Genomic DNA, 7,894 nt, shown 5'->3' on the forward strand with positions numbered 1-7,894 from the left:
TGGTAAACCCAACTGCCAACGCAGGGGCCACAGACTCGATCCCTAGGTCAGGAAGATCCCCTGGAGAAGAAATGGCAACCCACTTAAGTATTCTTACCTGGAAAATTCCATGGATAGAGGAGCCTGGCAGGCTATAATCCATGGGGTTACGGAGAGTCGAACACAGCTGAGTGACTGAGGACACCTTATCTGCAAATAACCAGATCACACATGTAGAAAGTACAATGTAATTCACAGAACTACTAAAACTATCAGCAAATCTGGTGAGATTGTAGGAAACACTATAGACATTGGAGGGAGCTAAATCCTTCCCCAAAGACTTAACTAATTGTCCCTAAACTTTTCTACATTGCTCTAAAACAAGGTCAGTAGGCCATAAAGTTACAGATCTAGTGTTTCTGAGTTGTTTGATCTTCTGCAAGCTAAGCTTTTTACTTTGGGAGGAATCAGACCTATTGATAAAATGTGGTGGGCAAACAAGAATTCTGGTGGGAGGGCACACTTTTGAGTAGCAGCCACCGACTGTAGACCAACACCCTAAAAAATAAATAGAAATGTGAATTTGTAGCTCATACTTCTACCCCTTGGAATGTATCTAGAGGAGATAACCAGTCAGGCAAAGACTTACACAGAAGATTTCCACTGAATCATTAATAGGGAAAAATGGAAACATATTAAATATCTAACACTTACATTATAGTACTTCTTTTATGCATCCAAGTACATGCTTTGAAGAAATTTTAGAAAGAGAAAAATGCTTATATGTTAAATAAAAATAATTCCAGGAAAAAATTAATCCGGAGCATGCAACAATTACGTTATTGTTATATATGAAGTGACAGTCTCTCAGTCGTGTCTGCCACTGTGACCTCATGAACTATACCATCCATAGAATTCTCCAGTCCAGAATCCTAGAGTGCATAGCCTTTCCCTACTCAGGGGATCTTCCCAACCCAGGGATCGAACCCGGGTCTCCCGCATTGCAAGTGGATTCTTTACCAGCTGAGCCATATAAATGCCACTATGCTTGCTAAGTCACTTCAGTCGTGTCCGACCCTCTGCGACCCCGTGGACCATGGCCCGCCAGGCTCCCCTGTTCATGGGATTCTCCAGGCAAGAACACTGCAGTGGGTTGCCATTTCCTTCTCCAAAATGCCAGTATAAAACTAAGAAAGTATTCCAACATACAGGCAGCAGTTAATGCTGAAAAACAAGGCATAATACATTTAATTTTTTTCCATTTCCTAAATTGTCTTCAATTACACTCTACTCCTAGACTATCTGAAGCCCAGAACCTTCCCTTGAAACCAAGGACAAAGGCAAGAAACTGTGGAGGCGCAGTATTTGAAAATATATTCAGACACAGAATGATAGTTGAGCTTTATTTTATGCTACAAGAAATATTGAAACACCCTCCTCTTCCTCCAGCCAGAGGAAAACAACAAGGCCAAGAGTGCCCAAAGGCCAAGAAAAACAAACAATTAGGCCCTCATAATAAATCAGCAACCAGTGTAGGAATCAATGCCCTGGGGAAGGATGCACTGCCTAGGTTAATCTTAGGTGCTCTTACTTGGCCTAGGATCAGGGATAACCAGGGGCACAAAGTACCCTGTCATTGGTTGGTTGATCCCAACCAACAGGAAAAGCTGCTTGAGACAAGAGATGATGGAAATTCGGAAGTGGCCACCATTTTTAGCAGTCAGCCAGCTAAAAAGGGAGGGAAAAAGAAAATCAAATTAAATGTGGGAACTGTTCCTCTAATTCTCTCTGCCTCCTCAGCTGGTGACAGGCTCCCTGCACATGTCTACATCCCTAGACTTCGCCTTTCAGGGGTTTCCAATTGACTATTAGAATGACCCCAGACACCTGCCACCCGCCCAGGCCCCTTGGCAGACTGACATTGCTAGGATGCTGCCGTTCACTGTGAGCTCCTTCCCTACTGCCCTGTGGTAGGGCTGGACGCGTGGGCTCAGGGACTGGCGGGCCATCTCTGCCTCCATGGGTGACGGGAAGAGCACTACGATGGAGCTGGTGGCGGCGAGGTTAAGGGACCATCTCACATCAACCTTGCCTGTGCCTCAGGCCTACTCTTCATTCAGAGGCCTGTTTCCTTCTGGCCGTTCTCACTTGTCTCCATCGCCACACCAATCTGCTCCCAGCCCTTCCAGTCCCTCAGGCCATCTCCACCCACCATCTCTCCCTGCCACCCCTGACCCATACCCCCGAGGCCAGACCCTCCAGCCGTCTTCTTGGTCTCCCTCCCCACAGCCCTTCCTATCCCCAGGCTGACCGCCTTCTCTCCATTCCACTGTCTACAGTAGGCCGATTCCTCCCTGGTCCAACCCCTCACCTCTCTTCAAATAGGATACAAATTGAGAAGTTGGCTTCTAGGCCCTCTGGCCACGGGCAGCACATGCCCACCAAGTCCCGATGCAGCATGTCCACCAGGCCACGGCCCGGTGTGTTCTCTTGGCCCTGGGGTGGCATACCACCGGGCCCTGGCACCACATGCCCACCTGGTCCTGGGTCGGTGTGGCCACCCGGCCCTGGCATGGCTTGTCCACCTGGCCAAGGCGCAGCGTGTCCACCGGGCCCTGCCAAGGCCTGTCCGCCCAAGCCTGGCAAGGCGTTTCTGCCAGGTCCCGGAGCTTGAGGTACATGAGCTGGTTCTGGGGCACCAGCCGCGGCTGCACCCGCCTCTCCCACGCCTCTGAGGCCCTGGTTCCCTTCGGGGCCATTTGGGTCACCAGGTTTATCCGGGCCTCCATGGCCTCTAGCACCTCCTGCCATGCCACCTCTGCCGGCACCTGGGTCTGCAACCTCCAGGACCACTCATGCTGCAGTTCAGCCCACCACGGCCAGCCGGACCGTCTGAGGGGCTGCGGCACCCAAAGGAAACCACGCTCCTGGGTGGGTGACGTTACTATGGGTGCCGAGGACGCCTATGCAATCAGGCCCTGACATCAGTCCCTGGATGTCCCTCCTAGGTGGTTATGAGCACGTGAGTTTCCCACCAAACGTGGAAACACCAAGTGAGCCCCTTCCCCTTACACCTCTGCTGCCATGTTCACACGTGACCAGCCTACTGACTTCAACTTCTGGAAGGGAGTCGAGCACCAGGGCCAGGCCCGGTCGGTCCCATTCGTCTCCCACACGTAGATCAAGTCTGCGATCTTGTCCGTGCATGTGGGCATGTGCAGGTGCATGCACATGGGGGTGCGCTGGGAACCGGCCCTGCAGTCCTGAGACCAAGAATGTGGAGTAGGCTGTTCCTGCCCACCTGGAGAGGGAAGTGGGGACTACTGTTGTGCCCACTGGGGAAGGCATGGGGCAGGGATGCTTGTGGGTCCAGGCACACAGACTGCAGGGACTCCAGGCTGTGGGCGAGCCCCGGGCTCCTCAGAAGCACCGGAGGAACCAGCTAGACTCAAGGGCAGAGGGAAGGGTCCTGTTCTCCTGGACACTCGCAGTCTCTTGCCCTCTCCTGCTGGCACAGCTCTCATGGCCTTTCCCTCCCCAGGGTCAATGTCTTGAGGCTGTCCAGAAGGCTGGAGGTACCAGGGGACCTCAACTGGGAGGTGACCCTGTGTCTGCTGATCTGATGGGTGCTGGTCTACTTCTGTGTCTGGAAAGGAGTCAAGTCAACAGGCAAGGTACATCCGGAGGAGACCCTGTGGCTGAGGTAGCACTGCCTGGGCGTGGGGTTCATCTGCCAGGGACCACTGGTGACATGGGAGGTGACTGCATCAGGGGTTGTACTTCAATCCGGTCCCTGAGCCCCACCCCCTGGCTGGAGAGTCCTCGGCCCCCCAGCAGCATTCCCTCACCCACACTGGAGGGGAAGAGCCACCAGCATTGGCTGACCCTTTCCTGTGTGGGGGGCATCCCCATCCCACCTTTCCACCCTCCCAGTTTCTGTTGATTCTGGCTCCCAGTCAGTTTTAGGGTGTGCAAAGACCTGGTCTACTGCCTATGTCTGTCCCCTGCTCTGTGGCCAAGAGGACCCCAGGGGGAGCCTGGACATGTCAATGTATGGCAAAAACCACTATAATACTGTAAAGTAATCAGCCTCCAATTGAAAAGATAAATTAATTAAAAAAAAAAGAAAGAGAGAAGTAAACAGGTCAGTATTTCAAATTCTTGGAATATATTAATACTTTAAGGAAATAACCATTAATGGAAAGAATTATAAATTCCACTAATTCATTAACCATAGTAATGAAAAACGTGGAAACAACTTACATGTTCCATAATGAGATTATTATTGTTGTTGTTGTTTTTATTTAAAGACCCAATTTTAATTTTTTGGCCACGCCACAAGACATGTGGGATCGTAGTTCTGCTGCCAGGGATTGAACCTGCAGCCCTCACACTGGAAGTGCATAGTCTTATCCACTGGACTGCCTGGGAAGTCCCAATAATTACATTATGTTGCATCTTCTATCTATTGAATAACACATTTCTGAAGAGAATTTAGAAAGTGGAAAAGCTAGTATACCAAATGAAAAAAAATTCAGGAAAAAAATTAAAGCTAAACATGATAACTTCTACATCACATGCTATTATATATTTAATGTGCAAGTACAACTAGAAAAAATTCTTAAATGTAGACAGTATTTAGTGCTGAACATAGGGCTCGATTTTCATTTTCCCAAATTGTTTTCAATTCCCTTGTTATTGGAATTCAAACATCTGAATTTCAGTACCTTCCCTCTAACACGAGAACAAAGATAAAAAGTGTTTTTAAAATCCAAAGCGCATTAGCTGAAAAGAAACTGGGGCACAAAAAGTGACTTAGTTTTATTTTCTGCTGTAATAAACACTGAAGCACCCCACTCCTCAAGCAGCAGGGAAACAAAGCAAGTGAACCAAGAGAGACCAAAGGCCAGTAAAGGCAAAAACTTAGACTCAAATAACAAAGTGGCGATGACTCTTAGCTTGAATTCCCTATGCCCCGCTGAGTAGGGGACACAAGGTTAGGCCTCAGCCCCTTTCCTCAGCGAGGTGGGAGCCCAAGGCTCCGAATGTTCTGAATCACCAGGGAAAGCTGATCGAGGAATGGGTTCATGGAAAGTCGGATGAAAGCAATGTCTTCAGCAGTCCATCTACTAAAAGCAGGGAAAAGAAAATCAGGTTAAAGGGAAGATTGCTCCTGTAGGTCTAGGGTACCAACCCCCCTCCTTATACCAAGCCCCACAGTGTCTCCATCATAGCACGCTTAAGAGGGAACTCAGACCACAGCACCCGCCACCCCCCACTTCCCAAGGCAAACTCGTCTGGAACTCACACAAGCAGGTCACTGCCATTCACTGCAAATTCCTTCCGAATCAATCCTTGGTGGCGTTGGGCATCTGGGAGCAGAGATCTGCGAGCCATGTCTGCCTCCAGGGGCGACTGGAAAGGCACTCTGAGTGTGCTGGGAGAGACACGGTTAAGGCACCATCCATTACTGAATTTTCTGGTATCTCGGGCTTCCTCACACCTCAGAGGCCCGCTTTTACCCCAGGATGCCCATCCTCCCAACCACAACCTGAGACCACCCTGAGCTGCCTCCCTAACCCTTCGGTCCATCTCCCCCACCCTCCAGGCTCCTCAGGCCTCGACAACCTCCTTTCCTGCCAGGCTGCCCAGTCCTGCTGCCCCGGATCGCCCCCGTACTCCCTTCTATCCCTTCCTCAGGCTGCCGGCATGTTTCCCACCACCACACCACTGACCCTGCCCAGAAAGGCTCCATGAAAAGGATACAGCACCACCTCTTCACGTCTACGCCTTACAACCACGGGTGCTACATCTCCAGCAGGTCCTAGGCCACCTGGTGCCTGCTCACCCCGGGGACGAGCTCCAGGATCTTCCATCACCGCTCTTCCTCTGCCAGGCCCACCCCGGCCTTCTGGGGACCGGTGACGATCCTCACCTTCGGCGCTGCCTGAACCACTCTGGCAAGGAGGTGCTCTGGAGCTATGCTGGTCATCTCGGCCCTCTGCACCACCGGCACCACCACGCGATGCCTGCATGGCTGCTGCGCGTCTCCCTCAGATGCCAAATAAGGGGCGGAGAGACTGGGCCCCTCACGAAGTCCCTCCCCTTCTGCGCAAGGACGCCAAAAGTGCGCCTGCGCATACAGCCCAGCCACCCATGGGCTGCCATGGAGACCCCGTGAGGCTGGAGAGACTCCGCTCCGACACAATGCCACGCTCCTTTCAGGTGCCCCCGATGCGCCTGCGCACACGGGCCCCTCCAGTGCCGGCTCAGATGGCGTAGAATGGAGCCCGCCAAGTGTCCACGGAGACGTCACTGAGACACAAATGCCAACTTTCCCGTCTCATGGCCTAAAGCTAGTTCCACAGTGCAACTTTGATTTCTCCAACGTATGCCGCAAAGGGTCTCACGGGACTAAGGTGGGAGTCGAGGGCAAGGGGCCAAGCCACACCACCCACCCTGGTCCCCTTTTTGCCCACTCCACATCATAGCTGTGTTCTTTGACCGTAGTGATAGCTAGCACTTCCTATGGTCCAAGCGTTATTTCAAGTGCTTTCATGTGTTCGTCCATCACTTCAGTTTTCAGACAGTATTGCCATGGCACAGGCCTCCCTTGTGGTTCAGCTGGCAAAGACTCTGCCTGCAATGTAGGAGACCTTGCTTCGACCCCTGGGTTGGGAAGATCCCCTGGAGAAGGGAAAGGCTACCCACTCCAGTTGTCTGGCCTAGAGAATTCCATGGACGCTATAGTCCATGGGGTCGCACAGAGTCAGACACGACTGAGCGACTTTCACTTCACTTCACTTCATAAAATGAGAAAATATTCCAAAATTAATACTGAATGGCAATAAACTACTGTCTTATTCTCCAGCTTCTTACATTGTCTTCACTTGTGTTGCACTCCTTGAATATCTGGATCTCAGAACTTCCCCTCCAACCAGAAGACAAATACAGTATTAAGAAGTGCAGAAGCTAAAACTAAAGTCAGAGAGGGCACAGTAGCTCATTTTCATTTTCTGCAGTTAACAATCACCAAACTGTGTGGACCCTGAACCCCCCAACAGCAGCACAGGCACAAGATGAAGCCTGATCCATCTACTGCAGAAATCAATGCCCTCGGGAAGGACACTTGAGGCTAGGGCACATACGCTAGATTTAACCCTGACTTTCGTGCAGAGGCTTAGTAAAAAGTGGAGGGGGGGAAATAGCGCTGCAAGGTCCTCATCACCAGAGAATTCTGCAGACAGACGGCAATGGACGTCTGGAGCAGGGCATGGTTTTCAGCACTCAATTGGCTAAAATAGGGAGGGAAAGTGAAATTCAAGCTCCCAACAAGAAGGAGGAAGTGGAGCATGTCCTTCCTCTGTCCCCGTGCACCGACAAGCCCAGAGCACCACATTTCTCCTTTAGGCTTAACCCTGCATTATGGCTCCTCCTGGGCCAAGACTGGCCCTGGCCACTGCCCACCACCCCCTCCCCAGCCCGGGCCCCTGCCCCCTTTAGAACTGACAGAACCAACAGGCAGCCATTAACATTGAGCTCCTTCTGAACTGGCGCTCACGGTGGAGTACTTGGAGACAGGAAGTTGTTTGCGATTTTTGCCTGAGCGAGTGATGTGAAAGGTACGGTGAGGCTGCTGGTGGAGATATGGTTAAGGCACCATCCGCATTTCTCATTTTGCCTGTACGTCAGGCTCCCTGCTCATGGAGACCCACCTTCTCCCACAAGGTTGCCGCTGGACACCCTGGATATCACCGCCCCGACCCTCTGGATCCCTTCAGGTTGCTTTTCCTCACCACCATGCCCTGGCAGCCAGACCAATCCTGACCCATACCCTCCAGCCCCCCAGAGTACCCTCCTCCTACACTTTAGGCCCCGCTGCCTGCAACCACCCAAACCACCCCTAGCCCACACC

The 7,894-nt window shown here is 51.6% G+C and overlaps 1 long non-coding RNA gene across 1 annotated transcript; it reads right to left on the bottom strand.

Annotated features, from left to right (window-relative positions):
- Window positions 1-4,242: 4,242 nt before the first annotated feature.
- On the bottom strand, window positions 4,243-6,626 carry LOC145535936 (uncharacterized). The gene is made up of 3 exons (XR_014075543.1): window positions 5,746-6,626; window positions 5,288-5,416; window positions 4,243-5,108 (listed from the first exon to the last, which is right to left on the bottom strand). It is a non-coding gene; the product is annotated as an uncharacterized LOC145535936 (long non-coding RNA).
- Between the last annotated feature and the right edge of the window lie 1,268 nt (window positions 6,627-7,894).

This window comes from Giraffa tippelskirchi, chromosome X (genome assembly GCF_054371585.1).
Source record: "Giraffa tippelskirchi isolate mGirTip1 chromosome X, T2T-mGirTip1v1.2.pri, whole genome shotgun sequence".
NCBI lineage: Eukaryota > Metazoa > Chordata > Mammalia > Artiodactyla > Giraffidae > Giraffa > Giraffa tippelskirchi.